We start from the raw sequence: 21,987 nt of genomic DNA, 5'->3' as shown, positions 1-21,987 counted from the left end.
TATAATTTAGGAGGCTTGGTTAGCTAACAGTTTTGTAGTGAATGTGGGGGGAGAACCTCAGAGTAATGTGAGTGAGCTGATCTTATGATGGTTGTGGGATATACTCGTTGCACAATGGTTGAGAAAACATAGCTTGCTTGTTGAGCAAGGAGCTAAGGAACGTTTCCTTACTGCTTGTTACTTTTTTTGGTGGGGATGGTATTGGAACCTTCATTTATTTTCTGCTCGCTTGGCATTCTTGTGGATTTGTCAGAAGTTATTTGCAACGAGGCTGCTGAAACTCATCATAGAAGCTGGATGAACAAGTGTCTTGTTATTGCTGCATCATGTCAGATTTATCTGCAGAAAACAGAGATTGTGCACTGCATGAAACAAGCCAACGTTCCGTAGCACTCTTTACTTGGCTATCAGAAGCCCAGACAGGGGGAGCAGCCAGTTGGCAAGCAGGCTGAGAACAAGGGCATAATCCCTCCAGAGGAGCCAGCACGCACAGTCTCAGCAATGCTCATTGTATGAAATGCTCACCATCTGAAACTCATGTCTATGTGCAGCAGATAAAACTTCCACACCACTCCCTCAGTTGTGCAAACACAGCTGTCCCAGGAGGTGCTGTTTCTGCATACTTTCGGAATACATGCCATGTTTCATCAAAGCATGGTAAGCATTTTCAGCTCCATCTTTAGCCCTTTTTTCAGATAACCCTCACACTCCTGCACCAGCATAAGAGGGAGTGCGGTGTGTCAGCAGCGAGGGCCTGACCAGGGGTGTTCAGCCAGCATACGTGGAAATGGGCTCTAGTGGGGCTCCGTGCAAACCACACAGCTGATGATGTGTGAACTGAAAGAAAGCAACTGCCATCAGAAATCCAAATCCACGATGGAGAGTTATCCACTTAGCCATGGCAGTGACTGCAAGGTCTAATCCAGCTGCAAATACATTTGCTAGAAATCAGGAAAAAATTGTTCAGAACATGAAGTGGTATCAGTAAGACAGTGGGGCTGCGGGATGAGGCCTCTCTAAGCTTTCAGGAGTACTTCAGAGCTCATATCCAGGCTCTGGTAGACTGTTGTGCTAGCACAGACTGAAAAGGCTGCTTCAAATCTAGGTGTGAAATATATGCAGAGATTGCTGAAGGGAATGTATTAATAGACTTCCAAAGCTTTTTTTTTTCCTTCTGTCATGCTGTATATAGGTTGAGGCTTTTATACAGAGTTAAATCAGAAAGAAATCTGTAGGAATAGATGTGGTCCAAAGAACAAGCTTTGCACTTCCACGGGTGAAGGTGATCTTAGCACCAGACCAGATTGGTTATAGGTAATCACAAAAGTTAGGTTGGTTAGATCTAGTCTGCCTGTGGAGTTACAGATGCTGTACTTTCATTTATTTCAGTTGTACAATGCAGTATTTTTACAACAGGTTTTGACCTGAAGCAGTGTTCTATGAAGTCTAGACTCCTGTTCATGCCTTGTTCCCACTTGGAGGCTGAAAGCCCTCATTCACAGGAGACTTTCTCACATCTGAACTTCTAAAGTTTAGGGAAGGCTCAGCTGAACTATACTGGACTGTATTTATTTTGTCTTGTAACTACCACACATTTTAAATTTTACTGGTGAAGCCTGACTGTAGTACAGTTTGTACTTATAAGTACTATCTGGTCTTGTATTTATTTCACCAGTAAATCTGTCTTTGTGCTGGAGTTTGGGATGAAACTGGCAAATGTATGATCTGCTATAATCGTGAAGGTAATGAATCCAAATTAAATGGTCTCTGCAGGCACAGTGTGCATATTGCAGGATTTGGGACTGCTTTCTGCCAGGTTGCTGAAGGCCATGGCAGGGTAGTTATGACCATGTCAAGTTTTGTGTGTTCATGAAGCACAAATCCCTCCCTCCCCTCTGTTAATGGAGATAATTCAGGTGCTTCACAGAGGTGGTGAGGCACTGGAACAGGTTGCCCAAGGAGGCTGTGGATGCCCCATCCCTGGAGGCACTCAAGGCCAGGCTGGATGTGGCTCTGGGCAGCCTGGTCTGCTGGTTGGTGACCTGCACACAGCAGGGGGTTGGAACTGGATGAGCATTGTGCTCCTTTTCAACCCAGGCCATTCTATGATTCTACGCTCTGAATATCTGACAAGCAACCCCTGGCTTGTCACAGCTATTCTTGAAGGAAAAGAGATACTAACTAAAGTGGTAGTTAATGCTGATGCTTGTGAAGGTACTAGGCATGTGAGAACGTTTTGTGTGATTACATATTAAATTGTTCTGCAAAATATTTGTACATAAAATAGCACTGCTTAATGACCGTTTTATGAGGTTGTCTTTGGAAAATCTAAACATTTACTGTAACAACACACTGAAAAATAGCTCCCCAGAAAGCATTTGGTTCTGCAAATACTTAGAGTGTTTCCCAGCCATTTCTGAATATGGCCCTAGGGCTTGTGTTTACTGTTATTTATCTCTGTACTGGAAAAGGAGACAGGCACAGAAATCTGGTGTTGTTCTGTACTAAGGAGGTGTGGGTTCGGCACTCCTGTAGGGTTCCAGTGTTGTCTCAATTTCTCTGTGCCTTTAAAGCACAGCTACAAAATATAAAATCATGCTGACTGTGAGGTTGTGAGACACTTGGACAGTGATCCTTTTGTATAGGAGAGGGAAAAAGGTAGTTCACAGGTTAATTAAGGAGTTACTTTGCGACATTGCACAGAGACGCACAAATGCAAAATGCTGTCAGTGACAGCCTGTATTCCAAAGAACTTTTCCAGAAAGCAAGTTGAGGAGAAGGAGAGGCCAAATGAGGGGTTGTGATGCAGATCCTGTGTGCAGCTCCTGAGTCGACCAGCCCTGGTCGTCCAGCCCTGACCGTTCTCTGCCTTTCTGTTATTAGCGGGTTACCTACAGTTGCAACTTTACTGTTTTCACTGTTGATTTTTGTCCTCAGATGTATGGGGAAGTGTAGAATAAAGCTAGAGAAGCAACAATGAAGGCTGCAATTGACAAAGCAAGGGTGCGTCCCCTGGAAGGGTAAGAAACAACCGGAGTGGCATGAAGCATGATTGAATTGCAAAGGGCTTTGAGAGTGAGAACAAGGAGTTTGCAGATGGAGAGTGGAAGATAACTGTGGAAAACTCAAAATGATGTGCCCAAATAAATGAACTTGAGACAGTTCCAGGTGCTCTAGACAGAGAAGAAATTAGAATACAGAATATGCACAGGCTTTGGCTGGGATCTTTGGCAAAGCAAGCTGAGAGGAATTATAATACTTTGGAGATGCTGCATGAAACAGATCAGTGACATTTAAAGCATGACAGTATCAACATCATCAATAAAATTAGCAGTGAAAATTAAACTCCTCCTTGCTTCCACGTTGTGCATCCACACCTTAGCTTTGAACTCCCAGAGCTGCTCTGGCTGTTGGTGTGCTCAGTTGGAGACCCTTGTGTTCTCAAGCAGCACTTGGGTACCACTTGCAGTGATGTGCATACTGGTCACGTGCGTGCCCTTGTTCGGGATCTCTTGCCTATGAGACAATTTTCCTGTCTATCAAACTGGGAAAAGAGATTCATCTGCCTCCGTGAGTCAGCAGAACCACATTAACTCTTTCTGGAAGAGCCAATGCCAGGGTGTAAGGCTGAGTCATCCAAGCACACACAGTGAACGTGATGGCTTGAATTGGGTAGCAGTCTTGAGATGTCAAAGAGAAGGTGGTAATGTTTCCTATCCCCTGATCAGTCAATCATCGCCACGATTTGTAAACAGCAGGCAGTTTGAGTTTTAGCTGGCAGGCTGAAAAAAATGTCAGCCATTTCTGGGATAGGTAGCATTTGGGTTTGAAAAAAAAAACGTTCTTCATTTCTGGGGAACTCTTCTTCACACTTAACTTGTTTTCCTAGTAATGGCTGCGATCAGTATGGAACAATCGTCTAAGCTTTAATTAGGAGCTCAAAACCCAAGAATAGCATTCAGGCATTTCTGTTATACCTCTGCTAAACTCTATGAAAATCGATGGAGTCAGAGATTTAATTTCTAACTTCCAATGCACATTTTGACTTAATCCAGCAAAGCCAGGATGTGAACAAGGCCACTGATTGCTTTCAGCGGGACCTCTGCTCTCTTAAATGACATTATGCATGATATCAAGGACCAAGTCCTTAATGGAGGGGCTATACAAGTAAGAACAAATGCAGATTTGAGTCCTTAAACTTGATATATGGAACAAGCAGCAAACAGGGGCTTTTCAGAAAGAAAATTTTCTATTTCCATGCTAATGTTCTTAATACTCTGAAGCAGGAGATATGTAGAAAACACACCCTGTACTAACAGCTTGCTCTCTAGCAGATTGATTTTCAGTCAGCATTACCTACTCATTCTGTGAAGTAATAATTATGGAGCAAGGAGAGATTATAGCCCCTGAAGTTGTCTGCTTGGCTCTTCAGTGAAATAACCAAGTTTTAAGGCCTGACTGGATTTTTTACTATACAAAGAAATCATAGAATGGGCTGGGTTGAAAAAGACCTCAAAAATCATCTGATTTCAACCCCTGTGCCATGGGCTGGGTTGCTAGCTACCAGACCAGGCTGCCCAGAGCCACATCCAGCCTGGTCTTGAGTGCCTCCAGGGATGGGGCATCCACAGCCTCCTTGGGCAACCTGTTCCAGTGCCTCACCACCTCTGTGTGAAAAATGATATCTAATCTAAACATCTAATATCTAATCTAAACATCTCCTGTCTCAGTTTAAAACCCTTTCCCCTTTTCCTATCACTATCCACCCTTGTAAACAGGCTGTTTTGTAAACAGCCCTCACAACCCTTGTTCTCCCTCCTGTTTATACTCTCCCTTCAAGTACTGGAAGGCCACAATGAGGTCTCCCCGGAGCCTTCTCTTCTCCAAGCTCAACAAGCCCAGTTCCCTCAACCCTTCTTCACAAGAGAGATGCTCCAGCCCTCTGATCATCTTAGTGCTCCTCTGGACCTGCTCCAAGAGCTCTGCATCGTCTTATGCTGGGGGCCCCAGGCCTGGACACAGCCCTAAGATGCATGTCTTAAGTTAGGCAGTGGGATTTCTTGATCACGCTCTCATGTCAATTTTTGCTGTTACTCATAAATGTAAATCCATTACCCACATCATTGCATTTCTCCTTGGCCCTTTTTTTTACATCAATGTGGAGTACATAGAGATGTCAATTGCCTTTTATCTTCTCAGAAAGATTGGCATGTGGTTGTCTGTCAAAACGAGATATGGAGGCTTCTTGAGTTCTAGCTATGAATGAAGTTACTCTTTCTCTTCACTCCTATACCCATATGCTATGGATATCCAGAGTTATCCTGTTGCAGTTGATAAACCTCCAGTAGAAAGGCTGTGGTCTCCTGGTTTCCAGGCTCTGGTATATACTTCCCAAATCCTAGAGAAAGACTTGGTTGTGAGAAGGTGACATAGGTACGGTTGTGTCTTTGGTCACATCTTATCCATTGTGGTTAGATAAAACCACAGAGGTAAAAATAGGTATTAAAAATAATCCCCTGTATTCTTTTGACAAGTCAGGAAAATTTAATTAGTCTCTATGGGATTTTCATGTTCAATGATAGTCAGGGAAGCTGACACCAGTGTACCATTAGAATAAAGAGGACAATCTAATAGAGAGATTGTAATATTTTAAGTAGCCTAACGCCATATGAGAATATAATTTCTATTGTACTGTATTGCCTGTGTATGTGAATATTGAATTAGTTTTCATTCCTGCCATAAAATACTCATTGGCTAAATTTTCCTTCTTGTGCTAGATCAATACCATCTGCAAATAACAGATTAGATCAGAATCTGCTTTCCCAGATTCTCTGAATATATACATGCACAATGCCAGGGGAAAAAGGAGCATATTTCTTTCTGTGCAAAGAAGCAGCTTGCTTAGAAATCTGCAAGATTACCTGAACATCCTGTTATAGAAATTCCAAATTTAGAAATTCTTCAATTTTCTTCCCTTTAGCTTTTTTTCCATGCTTTTGCTGTTTGAATTGGATTTGTTCCTCTTGACTCTGGTATCTGCTGATACACGATGCCCTGCCCATCCACTGATCACGGCTCGTTGTGAGGCTCCTCCAAATAAATGGCAGATCCTTGTTTAATGTACAGTGCCATATCACATACTAAATACAATCATACAACTTTTCAAGAAAACATCATTAATCTTGGACTTCCATTTCAGTTTTCTGTCTTGATCTGTAACAGGGCAATACCCAATCCTTGCTCAGAAGGCTCGTCCTTGATTCTCATACTTAGAGGTCACAGAAAGTTTCTCAGACAGGATGGTATTTTTACCTGCGCTATCTGGACCGATGTTGCCAGTCCTCCTTTTCTATGGTTTGTAACTACCAATTCCAAAACAGTGTAACTGGGGCTTCAGCTTAGATGTTTCTCAGCATGTAAAATGACCAGTACGATTTATTTTCGCTTTCTGCCAGCAACTCTACTTACATGGAAATGCTGGAGAGCTGGTTGCATGAGACAACAAGCACAGTTTCAGCTTGGGGACTTTTTCATCGCACTTCTTTTCTCTCTGCTTCTCACATACAGCGAGATTTGGTTTGTTGACAGTGATAATAAAGAAGCTGCAGAACTGTTGAGTGAAGGTAGTTGCTCGTTAAACTGATAATTGCATAAAAGAAAATGCAGAGCTTAGAGTCACAAGTAAACCAGAAATTAAATAAATATATATGTTTGTGTCTTCAGAGAAAACCACCGACAAAATTAGTGACAAATATAGTGATATAGTGACAAAATTAGGGAGAAGTGAGGAGCATCGTAAATCTTAAGTCGGTCTGCCAAAACTGTGGGGCTTTGCGTGGTTGGAGGCGGTGGGGATTAGGCTCTCCAGCTGTTCTCCCTGTTGTCACATACACCAATAGCTGGTTTTCTCTAGAGACTTTGCAAACACTAATGTTATTTTTGTTCCATAATTTTATCCCCTCGAGTTCACACGTAAGGAACAAAAATGAGTTTGATAAACAGGACTTATTAAGGCTTTGCTGATCAGCGAAGATGAATGTGGTTAATAATTTACCATTATTTTATTCTTCAAAATAGTGTCTTTAGTATCAAAGATTTATAGGATATGTTATGGAGATTTTCCCAATGATAAAAAACAAATGATGTAATTTAGGCAAAATTACTCGTGTAACTCAAATCTGAGGTTTAACTGACACAAGGCCCTGTGACAGTCCTTTGTACTGGAAAGAAATTTGACATGAGAGGAGAACTGGGATTTCTTGTATGACTGCTAACAACAAAGAGGAGTTTGAGGTATGCTTGCAAATGGAATCTTCAAAGGCAACATTCAAAAATAGTTTCAAGGCAGTGCTTCTTTTGTGGAAATTCTTATTTACTGTAATCAGAACTGGTTTGGACCGAGGCCTCTTCCACAGACAGTTCTGACACTAACTAAATGAATATGCAGTCATTCTGAGGTAGAAAAGTAAAATTCTTCAGGATGTTAACATTCTGAAGACATTTGTTTCCAAGCTATCATGGCATGGATTTTAAAGAGTGAGCTTACTATTAGTGCGTCAATAACAAAAGCTACATTCTGCCAACTGTATTATCTTGATTAATTTTGCTAAGACTTTCCATAAAATTAATGTTTCAGATGCCACATATCTGCAATATTCTGTTATGTATTATCTGTATTATTTAATGCAAAATACAGAAGATAATGTACACAAAAGCCAGTATCAAGCAGTAACATCAAAAGTAGTTGTATTTTATTAAGCATTTCTACAGGATCACAAAAAAAAAACCCTAAAAGAGTGAAAGGTTTATGTCATTGAATTCAAACTTGGGAAGTGACAATTTTTGACAAAATGATTTATCTTTACCAAGCTATGTTTTGTGCCGACTTTATAGACCTCAAGCTCATCATCATCATCATCATCATCAACCTGACACCACACTGACTATTAGTGCTGCATGAAAGATCTTTTATAGAGGTTTCACTCTTGGTCACTCTGTTATGGTCAGATTATTCTAGCTCTTTTAATGTACTGTTTCCAGTGTGTTAAGATTGCAAAGAGATATGAAAGTGAATGCTAAGTAATTCATTCCAAAGGTCAGGTTTTCTTCTGAATGCAGTATTTCCATCAACATAATCCTGTTGATTTTGACAGAGTTGCTTCTGATTAAGACATGTGGGACTGGGGAGTCTTGAGACCATACACTTGATTGCAATATGGCCATAGCAATAATGGTTTACTCCATGATTTCTGCAGTAATTTTTCGGGTCTTTTTTTTTTTTTTTTCAGCTATTAGAAATTGTTTTTGAAGTCAAATGAATTCAAAAAGTATTTTTTTCACAGAAAGTTATTTACTCCTGAGTCCTATATGAGTTATCACCATTCAATGAACAATAACTGAGTATTGAACAAGATCATTGTCTGAAGGGTATACCTGCAGCATTGCTGCATCCGGATCCATTCAGCTCACTGCAAAAAAGTTACAAAAGGCACTAGAAAAGCTTATGGATGGTAATTCTGTCTGTGATCTCGTATATAGGTAGTCTACTGAACAGTTAAAAGAGTTGACAGGCTATATTTGAGGTAGGATGACCCCATACAGAATCATAGAATCACCAAGGTTGGAAAAGGCCTCTAAGATCATCCAGTCCAACTGTATACATACATTTTACATACATACACATGCACATACACATACACATACACATACACATACACATACACATACACGTACACATATAAGCAGTCTGACAAAATGGTGTCTGACATGGAAGATTGTTTGAAACAAAGGTGTTGGAATTTAATTCCTCCATGCAGAAAAAATGGCACTCAGTGACATTCCTTGACACTTGATGAATATTTATGGAGACCAAGCAGTGGGATATAAGCACAGTGGGGCAGAGGGTGGTGTGTTTCAGTTGTGGTGACAATGACATGAAAGACAAACTATGTTCCGGACAGCCATCACACAACTGGCACAGATTTTCAGGAGTGCAGCATGAAGATTCTAGTTCATCACTGGTGAAAATGCATAGCTAATAGTGGTGACCATGTTGAAGAATAGTGTTTCATAGCTGAGAATTCGCTCTACCAAAGAGTGTTATTGTGCTCTTTGTACCCGTTGTAGTTTCCATGGAAATAAAAAGGAGGCATTACTTTCAGAGTGACCTACATGTTTAAGTGCAATTTCCTGTACTTCAATTTGTGCTTCTTGTCCTTTCCCTGGATGCCACTGAGATACAACTTCCTGGATACTGCTACGGCACCTAGCAGCATGGCAACTCATCTTGGTGGCATCTGTGGGTGCCCCTGTAGTCCAAATAATCCAGAGGAATAACAGTAACAGTCATGCAGGATTTATCTCCCCAGCATTCCCAGAGTTTTCTAGTACTTTAGTTAAATTGAACGAATTATTCCTTCAACACCCTAGATGTTGGTCAAAATGTGGTCTACAATTGATGGAGTGGTAACTGGGAACATCACCACAAAGGAATGGCAGGACTTCCTTGGATCCTGGAGCTCATTCTGTGCCATCAAGGGGGGATTGGCAGTGAGAGAAGGACAAAATGAGACTCGGGCACTGGGGTAACAACACCTGTGTGGAGCAGGGCACCTCCTGCCAGATCACAGCTGTCCACTGTGGGAGCTGTGGTGCTCTGCAGAACTGAGTTGGCTCACTAATCTTCTGTCCTTATCTTTTGCCTGAAGTTTGCCATAAAGATGAAACTGAGCTTTATCTGTCAGGAAAGAATGAAATGATCCCTAAGGTTAGCAAAGTGCTTACAGACCCTTCGGGAAGAAAAGTGCTACGTAAATAGAAGCTGATTCCTACAGGTTATTAATAGATGTATCTCAAAAGTAATGTGCAAGCTACAAAGGAAAGATCATTCTGAATTAAATTACCATAATTTTTTTCATTGCTGTCTCTTTTCAGGAGACCTGGATAATACTGCTAACGATGACAGGTTGAATAAAAGACAGGGTTTGTGTGGGCCGGAGGTGGGAACAGAGCAGACTAATTATATCTTTTTTAACCTTTGCACACATCAGGGACTGGGCAGGATAAAAAAATGAATTATGTATCTAGCAACTGAGCTGTTATCCCAGTGGAGGCTGCAGTGGTGCCCAGGTCATTCAGAAACATGATTGAAGCTGTCCTATTTCTTCTGGATCTAAATATTTAACAAAACATTAAGCAAAATGGATATTTTCTGCATACTTAACATAAGGCTCATGTTGTTCTTCCACAGACAAACCAAAACAGATTCATCTTAATTGCTTTTACCTCAACAACGCAGAAGGTGAAAGGCAAGCGCTGCACTGGTATAGCAGAACTGGAAGTACTATTTTTCGGTGTATGGTTTGAAACATCCTGGGTTTAAAAGGTTAAAGAAGATGACACTGCTATTACAGTCACTCAGATGTGTCATTTGAACATTTTGTCATGCGATATTTATTCCACTTCTGTTATGTGTTGTGACATGAAGTTTTGTTCAAGGGTTGTAACCCGATGGGAAGGTGTGAAGGGGCCTTGCATACCTGTATCTCTCAGAAGGCAGCGGGTGTCTGACTGGGAGGAGGAAGAACATCTTTGTCAGCAGTCATTACGGACACATGGATACATTTGCTCCCAGGAAATAACAAGTATTTTCTCTCTGATCGTAACTTTCTTCCCAAAAATTCAAACTGCAACTCAAGCTATGTGATCTATTATTGATAGCCCACAGCTCTACCTCTGCAACGGGTTTATGACAAAAATTGAATTCATATCTCAAGAAAAGAACTTGACCCTCCAGTGCTGAATTTTTTCCAGACTGTATTCCTACAATTTTGCAGCACCATCTGTGCCCCACGACAAATCAAAGCTCTCTATAACATGCAGAGGGTTTGTCATGAGCAGAGCTTTTTGTGTTACCTCATCACAGTTCAGCTAGTCAGTCCCTTTCCCAGCTGAGCTTTTGGGAGCTGAACTCTGGAGGGTGAATGAGGTAACATAAGAATCTGAACCCAGATTTCACTCAGCTTGTACTGATTTCCTATGTCTAATTTATCCAGTCCAGCATTTATTAACTGAGTAATCCTAGGCAAGGAAAAGCTTCACAACTTCTGCAGCCTGAGCTCATTTACCTAATTTTATTCTTTGTTGTCACAAGGAAGTAGCTTGAATTCTGTCAGTGTTTTGAAAAGAGGTCACAGAATGTGTTGTATTTGGTTGTTACTGACTTACAGAAGAGGAAGGAATGATATTTCACTGGAATAGTTTTCCGTGATGGAGTATAGAAGATTCTGTTAGCTTAGATTTCCTTGTGGTTGACCTGATACCTCAGAGATGAGTAGCCATAATTTTTTTAAGCAGTGCTAAAAAACCCACAGAAAATGAAGTGGAAATACTGAGTTGAGTATTTAGCAAGATAAATTATGTGTCTGGAAGGTCACATTTTGCTGAATTGAAATTTCCTCCATTTCTGATCTTTTTAATCTGTGGAGCCTTCTGTATTTGCAGTAAAGAACTTGTAATTTTGTAATTATTTAAACACTGAGTGTTGGATAATCTGCTGCCACCTGAGTGACTCCTCACTAAGCTGCTAATAATGGCCAAATTAAGCAGTAGTCAGTGCCAGTATCTGAAAGAAGGCTAAGTCAGCTTTTATAAGACATCCTGATAGAGCAGATCTCTCTATATATATTTATATATTTATATATAAATAATTATAATTTGAATAATAGTGCATAACATAAATGCTCATGTTAGGAATTAACCAGTCTTAATGTCATTATTTCTTCTGTAGAGGTATCTGCCATGCACCTGCTCTCATGGTCTTCAAAAGAAAACCTGTTCTGGAGGCCTCATCACCACTGAGGGAGACAAGCATCCATGATGGTACCCATATCTCCTGGATTTGGTTGTAAGTCATGTATTTTGTTCATGTATCATGTTTAGTATAGTGAACTGAATGGAATGAAACTCCTGAGCTTGTCAAAATCCATCTGTTTAAACATTTATAGCCCACCTGCCACACCAAGTATTTGAATACAGTCCAATACTGCACAATACAATGCTTTATGACTAGAGATGTGAGCTCAACCTTTTATGTAAGCCCTGTTTTTTAAATCTTCACTGGACTGGCTTAACCAGATTACTTGAGAAGCCACTTTGGTACCTTCTGTGATAGCAGTGTTCTGTGGGATGTGGAATCAGGAGGTGGGAGGGTGGTAGAGCTGGTGAATGCAGCCATCTCCTCATGAAGCGAAGGGATTCACAGGTAGTGACACACTTGTGTCACTGATACACATAGTTCTAGGGAAAAAAACAAAGAAAAATGCAGTAAGCATGCTTATCACAAACCTAATCACTACTGCCCACAGGTACCAAACTTTATAAGATAGATAAACAGATAGAAGCAAGACAGGAATCAGTGTCACGTCCAGAATGACCTGACAGGTTACCTGTGTTACCAGGTTACTGTGTGCCAGCAGAGGGGAGTTGTGACTGTTGGCCTTAGCTATAGAGAAACAGATGACAGCAGCAGAGCAGATTTAGGACAGAAATCACCAGAAATGTTTAGGGAGACTAAGAAATCTGAAATGCATTTGACATTCTTGAAAGACAAAATACATAGCTGTTGTTGCCTTGTCTGCTCTTCAGAGGTCTTTTAGATGACTTTGCTGCTTGATTCCATTGAACTGGCACTCAAAGTAAGCAGAATTGTGCTAGCTGTTCTCCATTCCCAGACAGATGCTTGTACTACCCAGAAATATCACATTTGTAAGTGAAGAAAATTAGCCCCAACAAAAAATAAATAATAATAATTATACTGTATATATATCGTAGATGGTTTGAATGGGGGGTTACACTGAAATTAGATCACCAGGTGCTCCTTTCAGCACAGGTACAATCTCCCAGACTTGCAGGTTACTCCCAGAGCCTGATGTTGCTTTCTTTGCAGGGGCCAACCTGTCTCAAAAAGACACTTGAGAGTGTACGATGCCTTCATTGCAGCTGCAACTGCTGCAGAGCAGGAGCAGGCTGTGTATGTAGAGCAAATTGGTGATGTAATGTGGATGTGATGTGATGTGGATCAGTACAGCTTCCTGCCAGTACCAGGGATACCACTATGGCTGGCACACAGTGATTGAAACCACTGGGATTTTTTTCAGCAAGTTTTTTTTTCTGAATGGGAAATTCAATCCTGAATTTCTCCTTAAAATAAATAAACATAATTCCAGTTTACAGTTCCAAATAAAATCTGAGAAAACAACATAAAAACCACACATGCACAGCTCTCTCTTGAAGAGAATGGTTTTTCTTTTTGGGGTACCAGTAGAGCCTTTGTACTTCAGCCATCTTCCCAAGCAGCATTTTTAATTAAAGTTATAACTTGTCCCAGGGAAGAATCCAGAAAATATCTGAACCTTTTCTTTCTTTCATCAATCCTCTGCCCTGGGAAAGAAGATAATGAACTTCAAAAAAAAGTGGTCATTGTGAACTACTTTACTTCATTACATTTGGGAACCTGGGGTTAGTGCAGACAGGGGTTTTCTTCTAGGAACAATATTTTGAGCTGATAAGGAAGGCAAGCTTGCTTTCTACGTCTATTGAGTTCTTAGACAGAAGTAAAGACATCAGGAGCACTGTGGCACTTAGTCAATATTTGCTGAAAGTTTCTAAAAATGGGTGGTAAATGCGAAGGTGCAGTTGTGGTACATGGTCAGCAAGATGTGTGCTGCCTCCTATCTGCAAGAGGAGCTCCTTGTCAAAGTAGCCATGACTTGCAGCATGCATGGGCTGCCTGTCAGCAGCCAGAGACTTCTCTTTCAGTACCTCACAGGAGACATGCAAAGCATGAACACCTTTTTCTCCTTGCTTGGCTACATCACCACTATTCAGGAGTAATTACAACCCCCACACAGCCCATTATGGTACAGAATTTTAAATCCAATCAGATTGTTCCCCCTGTCAAATTATTTCTCGCTCCTAAATTTCCTAATCAACTCTCACAATCTAAATTAGTTCCTATCGCTTCATTTTCTTTGATTGCTTTGCTGCTGCAGAGGGGTCAGATGGAAAAAATCTGTGGAAAGAGCAGGGGAGCTGAAGAGCCTCCTTTTATCTTTGCCCATCAAGAAATGCCATCGTTGGTGGCCTGAGACTTGCAGACATTCAGCAGGCCCTAGCTGCAACTAGGGCTGTTTCCTTCCTTTAAGAAAAAGGAATCATAAAAGGAATTATGCTGAAAGAAAGCTGAGGAAAGCTGAGGGGGCTGAGGAGATGAGAAGTAAACCAGCTCACACAGTTGCCAGTTACTATATATATTTGGACTAGGTCTTCTCCACTTGTCCCAGCATAAATCAGGCATGGCACTGGTGAACACAAGAGGAGGAAGATAATAGTGTATAATTCTCTCCCTGCTGAAAAGGAAAGACCTGCTAGCTAATTTCCAAGGATTGTTTAAGTACTTGTGGTCTCCTGCTGTGTGCCTGATACTCTGCAGCTCAGCTTTCTGTTTGCTGAGCCACTAGTCACAGCTTAGACCTGCCTGCCCTTGCCATGGGTTGGCATGGAGCACGAGGAGGATCCACAGGGCATGGTGCTCCCACCATGCAGGGCAGTGGGCTTCACAAAAGCAAAACAGGGCCAGAAATGGGCTTTGGTGGAGATGAAGGCTTATGGTTAGAAGAGCTTGCCTTGTCCCCACAGGAAGGAGAGGTGCCTGCAGAGAGCAGTTATTTTCCTGTTGATGGCTCAGAACTTCTGCTGAAGTTAGGGGAGTTTCGTAGTGGAAAGAGGGTTAAAACAAAACATTGCCAAGGTACATGAACTTAGAAGTAAACCCTAAATTCTGGTTTAGGAGCCTCATAGAATTTCAATGTTTCTATAGCTTATCCTTTTTCATATGATTGCCATTTGTTGTGTTTTTGTTGTTTGTTGTTATTGTTCTTTAATTTCACGTGGAATTCAAGGATATTAAACCCCCACTTTAGTATGGCAGATGAACATGTTTACAGAACATGACTTGCTGATAAAGGGCTTAGAGTTACCTACATCAGCTGACATGCTGATTTGCCCTGAATGGCTTTTGTTTGAAGTTTGGCTTGATGCTTGAGATCTTCCTTTCCTTCTCAAGAAATAAGAGTATTGAGTCACTGAGGGCACTACAATATTGGATTGTTAAGGGTACACACAGAGACATCAAGTCACAGGTGATTGCAGAGAGAGTGGGGTTGGTCTCTTCTTACTGGTGACAGGTGACAGGATGAGGGGAGATGGCCTCAAGTTGCTCCAGGGTAAGTTTAGGTTGGATATCAGGAAAAATTTCTTTACAGAAAGGGTTGTTAAGCACTGGAATAGGCTCCCTGGGGAGGTGGTTGAGTCACCATCCCTGGATGTGTTTAAAAACCATTTAGATGTGGTGTTCAGGGACATGATTTAGCGGAAGGATGTTAGGGCTAGGGTAGTAATGGTTAGGTTGCATTTCAACTTGATGATCTTTAAGGCCTTTGGGATAGTTAATTTTATTCATAAAGGCTCATATAATGCTGAGTTTTATATTTTTGATGAAAACAGTGTTGATAATACATCAATATTTCAGTTGTTGCGTGCACAGAGCTGAAGACTTTTCTGCTTCTCATGCTGCCCTGCCTGCAAGGGGCTCAGGGTGCACAAGATGTTGTAGGGGAGCAGAACCAGGATAGCTAACCCAAAATAGCCAAAGGGATATCCTGTACCATACAGTGCCCTGCTGAACAATACAGCTGAGAAGTAAGGGAACATTTGGACTGATAGTATTTGTCTTCCCAAGAAAAGCTTGATAGACCCTGCTTTCTTGGAAATGGCTGAGTATCTACCTGCTGATGGGAAGCAGTGAATGATTTTCCTGTTTTGCTTTGTTTGCATGGCACCTCCAGCTTTATCTAGTAAACTTTCTTTATCTCAACTCATGAGATTTGCACTTCTACCTTTCTGATTATCTCCCCCACCTCACCCAGGGGGAGTGAACAAGCAGCTGGATGGTGCTGAGCTGCTGCTGGGTTGAAGCACAACAGATGCACTCCTAAACTGTAGTCCCTTTCTTCAGGATAGGAAACAGTATCTATAATAAGCACAAATTCAGTTCTGCTATTGGGCATACCTTTGTGTTGTCAGATCCAGAAACAAAGAAGTAATCTAATTCAAAATATGCCTGTATTTGTGCATTTTTGATGGGCACATCTGGAGTTTTCCTACATGGTGAGTCTCTTGTTGTGTATTTATACTGTTCTATGAAATTTCCATTAGTACCACCAGTCATTCAACCTTGAGCAGTTACAGTAACTGCACAGGACACAGCAAGGAAAACTTTCTATTAATGTATAGTAAGTTGGAAACATATGTGGTAAGATGTTACAAAACAATAGATCTAAAACAACGCAAACAACAAAACTGAGGAAGCCAGTCTAAAATTACACTGATTCTGGTTAAAGACAGAATATGAAAGGACAGGGAAATCAAAGATGGCCTGTTGTGTTCACTGTAGGTGGACCTTAATTTTGAAAAACCAAACGAACAAGGGAAAAAACAAACACCAATAATTACACAGCATGCTTTGTCTGTGAGGAGAATCATGTTAAGATATTGCCCTTCTGATCCAGAACCAGGGCTGAGTGCAAGTTCTCAGTCTCTGCTCACAAACAGATTGGCAGTTTGTTACAGCAGATGACTTAAAGGACTCCAAGTTTGACTTGGAGAAGATTTCCAAAAGGAGGTCATTACTGTTGGGTGGTCACACTGCTACCAAGTGTACATCTTCTGTGTCAAGATGTTCTCTCCTGTCTCCAGCCATGCCACCCAAGGACAACATTGATTCTCATAGCTTTCCTGGGACTCTCAGTCACCTACTGTCTGGAGGTGTCTGTCTGCCCTCTGCTCTGTTCTGTCATTTCATACTGCATGTTCATGGCAATACTCCCTCAAAATGTAAGGAGACTTGCTAAACGCTGAATGCATCTCTTTTACAATTTCCTGATCATTTTCTGAAGTTCAGCTACTGCTTTTTATGTTGATTCTTGCAATGAGCATCTCTCTTTATGCTGTGACGTCTTCTGTGGTATATATAAACAAATATTCAGGGTACATGTCACAAATTATTTTGGTTTTATTCAGTGATTGAATTGTTGAATTGGATGGATACGACAATATCTCGTTTTGCCATCAGATTATGTTCTGCTTTTATTTTCTCTCTCCACTGTAATAGTATTTGGAATATTTTTGGCAATATGCTGCAACCTCTGTTGGTGTTACTAAATTTATAACATACACTTGATATATAGTGGCCCATTAGACAAAGGAATGTCTTTGCATCCTCTTCCACAGAAAAATTATTGCACAATTTGAATGTCTTTATTTGAAATGTTCTTCAACACTAGCCCACACAGGACATTCAGTTCCACCAATCACACACCCATGTAGAATCTGGGTAGCTATGCCACAGTGCTTCATCTTGTGCTTAATTTTGAACATTAACAAAAGAAAAATATGAATCTTCTCATGCACTTACTATCCTTATCTCTGGCTTGCGAAAGGAGAGACAACCAAGAAGTGCCAAAAGCAGGAATATTTGCTGGATGCCAGATGTATTCCTGCCAAGAACACAGATATATAAAAAGTAGACAGTTGAATAGTTATGGACATCTTAGCTCGTATAATAAATAAATCACAGAATCTTAGAATCAGAGAATCACCAAGGTTGGAAAAGACCTCCAAGATCATCCATTCCAACTGTCCACCTATCACCAATATTTCCCTCTGAACTCTGTCTCTCAGTACAACATCTAAACATTCCTTGAGCATCTCCAGGGGTGGTAACTCCACCACCTCCCTGGGCAGGCTGTGCCAGCACCTGACCACTGTCTCAGAGAAGTAGTGTATCCTAGTGTCCAACCTAAACCTCCCCTCACACAGCTTGAGGCCATTCGCTCTCATCCCATCACTGTTACCTGAGAGCAGAGGCCAACCTCCACTTCAGCACAGCCTCCTTTCAGGCAGCTGTAGAGAGCAATCAGGTCTCCCCTGAGTCCTCCAGACTGAACAATCCCAGCTCCCTCAGCCACTCCCCATAAGACTTTTGCTCCAGACCCCTCAGCTTCATTGCCCTTCTCTGGACACGCTTTAGGGCTTCAATGTCTTTCCTGCAGTGAGGAGCCCAAAACTGAACACAGCACTTGAGGTGCAGCCTCACCAAGGAGGCTGAGTACAGAGGGATGGTCACTTCCCTGCTGCTGCTGCCCACACTGGTGTTTATGTTACTGGGACCATAGCTTTGTAAAATAGCTTTGTAAAATAATGTGTGAAAAACATCACTATTCAACAACTTTAGGACATATATGAGCATAAAATATTCTTATTCCTTTGATAATAATGTGTAATATCCATACCTACATATTGATATATACATTATACATGTTGAGCAAAACTAGTTTTTGACTAGCAGCTGGGGCATTTCATTCTGTTTCACTACCTTTTTGAACAAACAGATGTTTTCTTAGCAATACAAGCAAGCTATATTGACATTCTGTTCAGAGGTACAGTTTCTCGAAGATATTTAGGCAACTTTGATGTCCATGGGAATTTGTTACTTAAAATATGATAGAAGACATGGACATAAAATCCTCTCAAAACATCCAGGGTGAAGCCATGCAGCCTTTCTTCAACTCCACTAAATTTGGAAACAGCATAATTTTGTCTGATAACTATTTTCCATATTTGGGGGGAAGAAAGTAATAAAGAAAAACATGGGTTTACATGGGTTGATAGTGACAGGACAAGGGGGAATGGTTTTAAACTCAGACAGGAGATGTTTAGGTTAGATGTTAGGAGGAAGTTTTTCACACAGAGGTGGTGAAGCACTGGAACAGGTTGCCCAAGCAGGCTGTGGATGCCCCATCCCTGGAGGCATTCAAGGCCAGGCTGGATGTGGCTCTGGGCAGCCTGGTCTGCTGGTTGGTGACCTGCACACAGCAGAGGGTTGAAACTAGGTGATAACTGTGCTCCTTTTCAACCCAGGCCATTCTATGATTCTATGAAAATTGAAGGAAAAAAAAAAAAAACACAAAAAAAACCAACAAGGAGAAGGGAAAGCAGAGAACAAGAGTGAAGTGTACTTAAATGCCAAAGAAAATGGAAATCAATTCTTGCAAGACAGGAGAAAGCTGCAGAGGAAGATGAGATCAAAAATATGGTCAAAGAAAAGTCCCTAAAAGACAGAAGCTGCAAAATAAAATTTCAAATTTAGCCATTACTTTCAAGATGTTATCAGCCATTGCTAGTCTGTTGTCATGGGGAGAAAAAGGCATTACAACATCAAAGGAAACAAGGAATGTAATAAAGAAAGAAATTAGAAGAGTAATTTGCATCTATTTGGTGGTATAATCTTCAGAGGCACTTTTGCTAATTAGCAGGTTTGGGCGGTACATATCAGAGTATTCAGAGACTGGTGGAAATCTCCTGAGAGGTTTCTAGGCAGCCATTTGGATGGCCACAGAACAGTTTTGGAACCTCATAACTTATCAGCAAAATGAGTTATTTTTTCCTTCATCACTTGAAACCTGACAGTCAGAAGGAAAAAAGAACAGCCTCTTGCAGAAGCATGTTTCTTTCAGCAAACATAATACAGAAAAGCTCATCTTTTCTTCCAGAATGTTTGATAAGATGATGGTAATGGCACACCTCTATTCACTGTGTGACTGTATTGAGTGTACCTAGTTTTGGCTGTGACCGTTTGTTCTTCTCGTGTATTGTGCTTTTAATTCCTTTTTCTATTTTACTTTTATGGGTGTTTAGAGGTCTAGATGTCTGTTCTGAAGTAAGTAGATAAATGAATAATGCATAAAGGGACAGAGAAAGTAATTCCCTGCTTCACAGAAGTCACTGGAGACAGAACAGCAGCAAATTTAGTGGACCTTCTGATACTCTTCATCACATCAGATGTTATTTAGATTGATTTTTATTCATCATTAGCATCTAAAATCTCCAATGGCAAAAGCTGAGCGCTTAAATGCTTATGTGAATCCAAAAAGAGGTCTTTGGTATTCAGAGACTTCTTTACATGTATCAGTTCCTCTGAAACTGAGGTTTGAGTGAAACTTAACTTGTTTCCCTATCTACTTTTTTCTTTTTTTAACCAGACATAGAACCTTTCTTCCTTTGTGTAGGGACTTCAGTTCAGATGCTTTTTCCTTCCTTTCTGTTTTGTATTTCCTTCATTTGTGTCTGTCTGTCTCTAGATTGTCCATCTCCCTGGGTGTGTATCCCGTTACAGATTATACCTTGTCTCTGCCCTTTCATTAGGTGGATAATTCCCTGCAGCCGTTTCACCTGAAAATGGTACCTTCTTCCAAGCCAATCTCTTATCCCTGCTGGAGTCAATTTGAGTCAGAAGGTCTAAAATTATCCCAGAGGACAACTCCACTGAGGTAAATACAGCGAATTTAACTCTGTGTTTCCCTTGTGTTTCAAAAATGATTTTTTTGTTTGTTTGTTTAATCTCAGATGAATATACTTGTTTTGAAAATGTATTTTCATTGAAAAGTATGATCAGAAGAGCTTGTTCATTCCTTTTGACTAACACCTATTCTTTTCACACAGCAGCTGTATGTACCAAATGCAGGAATATTTTTTTGAATCAAAGCAAGCAGACTGCTTTCACAGTTTACTTGCTTTTCCCCTCATTACTGATCTTTTGCTGTAACCATGGATCTGTCTGTAATGCTGAGTTTTATATGTGTTACACTTTGTATTGCTGAAAAAATGCTGAACAAACTTGCCTGAGTATCAGATGGAGATTGTTCAAAGGATATGACTGAAACAGAGGTAGGTATACACCATTCCATAAATAAACCTGCTTGAGCGTAAGCTGTGACCATTCCTCTCTCCATCTGAACACTTCAAGCTTTTCAGAAAGCTGCTTTTATGTAAGATTAGAGAGCTGTCTCCATGACATAGTGCTTTGCTTCTCTTCACCATTAGTTGGGCGTTAGTTGTTCTGGCTGTAAATAGACAGGCACAGATGGTACCACGACTCTCAGAGCCTCCACACATCTTGCACTGCAGGGATTTTTGTTATTCTTGTTATCTCTCTAGCAGCTCCTACTCTCCTCTAACAGTTTGTTGAGAAGAAAAGTGAAGGCTAAAGAACAATCGGTCCTTTTGCTCTCTAGGATTGCTGATGTCTTTAGACAGGACTGCAGCATTCATCTCGGCTTTATCCTTTGTTAAGGGAACCCAACCGTGGACTCTTCCATGAAGCAAACTTTCTTCCAGCCTCACCAGGTGGAGTCAGTCCTCCCCAAGAGGCAGATGCCCCAGTGGTATTAACCTGCAGCTCTCAAAGGCACGCAGCCTCTCTGCACATCTTCCCTCAGTGCCCTGCAGCTCTGATCACCACACTGCAAAGAAACACAGCAGGCTTGCATCTTGAAAGAGTGCCTCAGTGCACAAGAACAGTGTTTGCAGGAACAATTAGCAGCACTGAATCTAGAAAGGATAAAAAAGACATGACAGAGTTGTAGCTCCCCAATGCGCTTTATGGAGAAGGTAGATTAGGTGACCCTCTTTAGTCTTTCACATAACACAAAAACAAGATGTTAACTTAAAGGCAACAAATTGAAATCAGATAAAAGGAAATCAATCTTATAAAGAGTACAATTAACCTCCTGCTACAGGAGCCAAGAACTTAGCAAGGTTTTAAAACAGATTGGATGTTTGTTTAAATGATTAAAATGTTTGCATGGTACTTTCTCTGTTCTCTCTTTTGTAAGCTGATTGGATTCTGTTTTTCTAAAAAGGCAAATAACTAGTGCTTGGTTAAGAAGAAGGCAAAATTCCTATTTGTTTAATATTAGGTTTTTCATCATCTTCCTCTATAGCATTGGAGAATACAAGCAGTCAGAGACATGGCAATGGATGGAGTGTTCACCTGCTTCTGGATCGTAGTTTCTGCATTGTCATATATAA

At 40.9% G+C, this 21,987-nt stretch overlaps 1 long non-coding RNA gene across 1 annotated transcript; it reads left to right on the top strand.

Annotated features, from left to right (window-relative positions):
- The first annotated feature begins 1,933 nt into the window (after nt 1-1,933).
- On the top strand, nt 1,934-20,447 carry LOC128086063 (uncharacterized). The gene is made up of 3 exons (XR_008209226.1): nt 1,934-3,020; nt 11,789-11,905; nt 20,323-20,447. It is a non-coding gene; the product is annotated as an uncharacterized LOC128086063 (long non-coding RNA).
- Nucleotides 20,448-21,987: the final 1,540 nt, after the last annotated feature.

Source organism: Tympanuchus pallidicinctus, unplaced genomic scaffold (genome assembly GCF_026119805.1).
Source record: "Tympanuchus pallidicinctus isolate F22 unplaced genomic scaffold, pur_lepc_1.0 scaffold3, whole genome shotgun sequence".
Lineage (NCBI taxonomy): Eukaryota > Metazoa > Chordata > Aves > Galliformes > Phasianidae > Tympanuchus > Tympanuchus pallidicinctus.
Note: the sequence above shows the minus strand (reverse complement) of the source record. Positions and strands in the feature narration are given on the sequence as shown.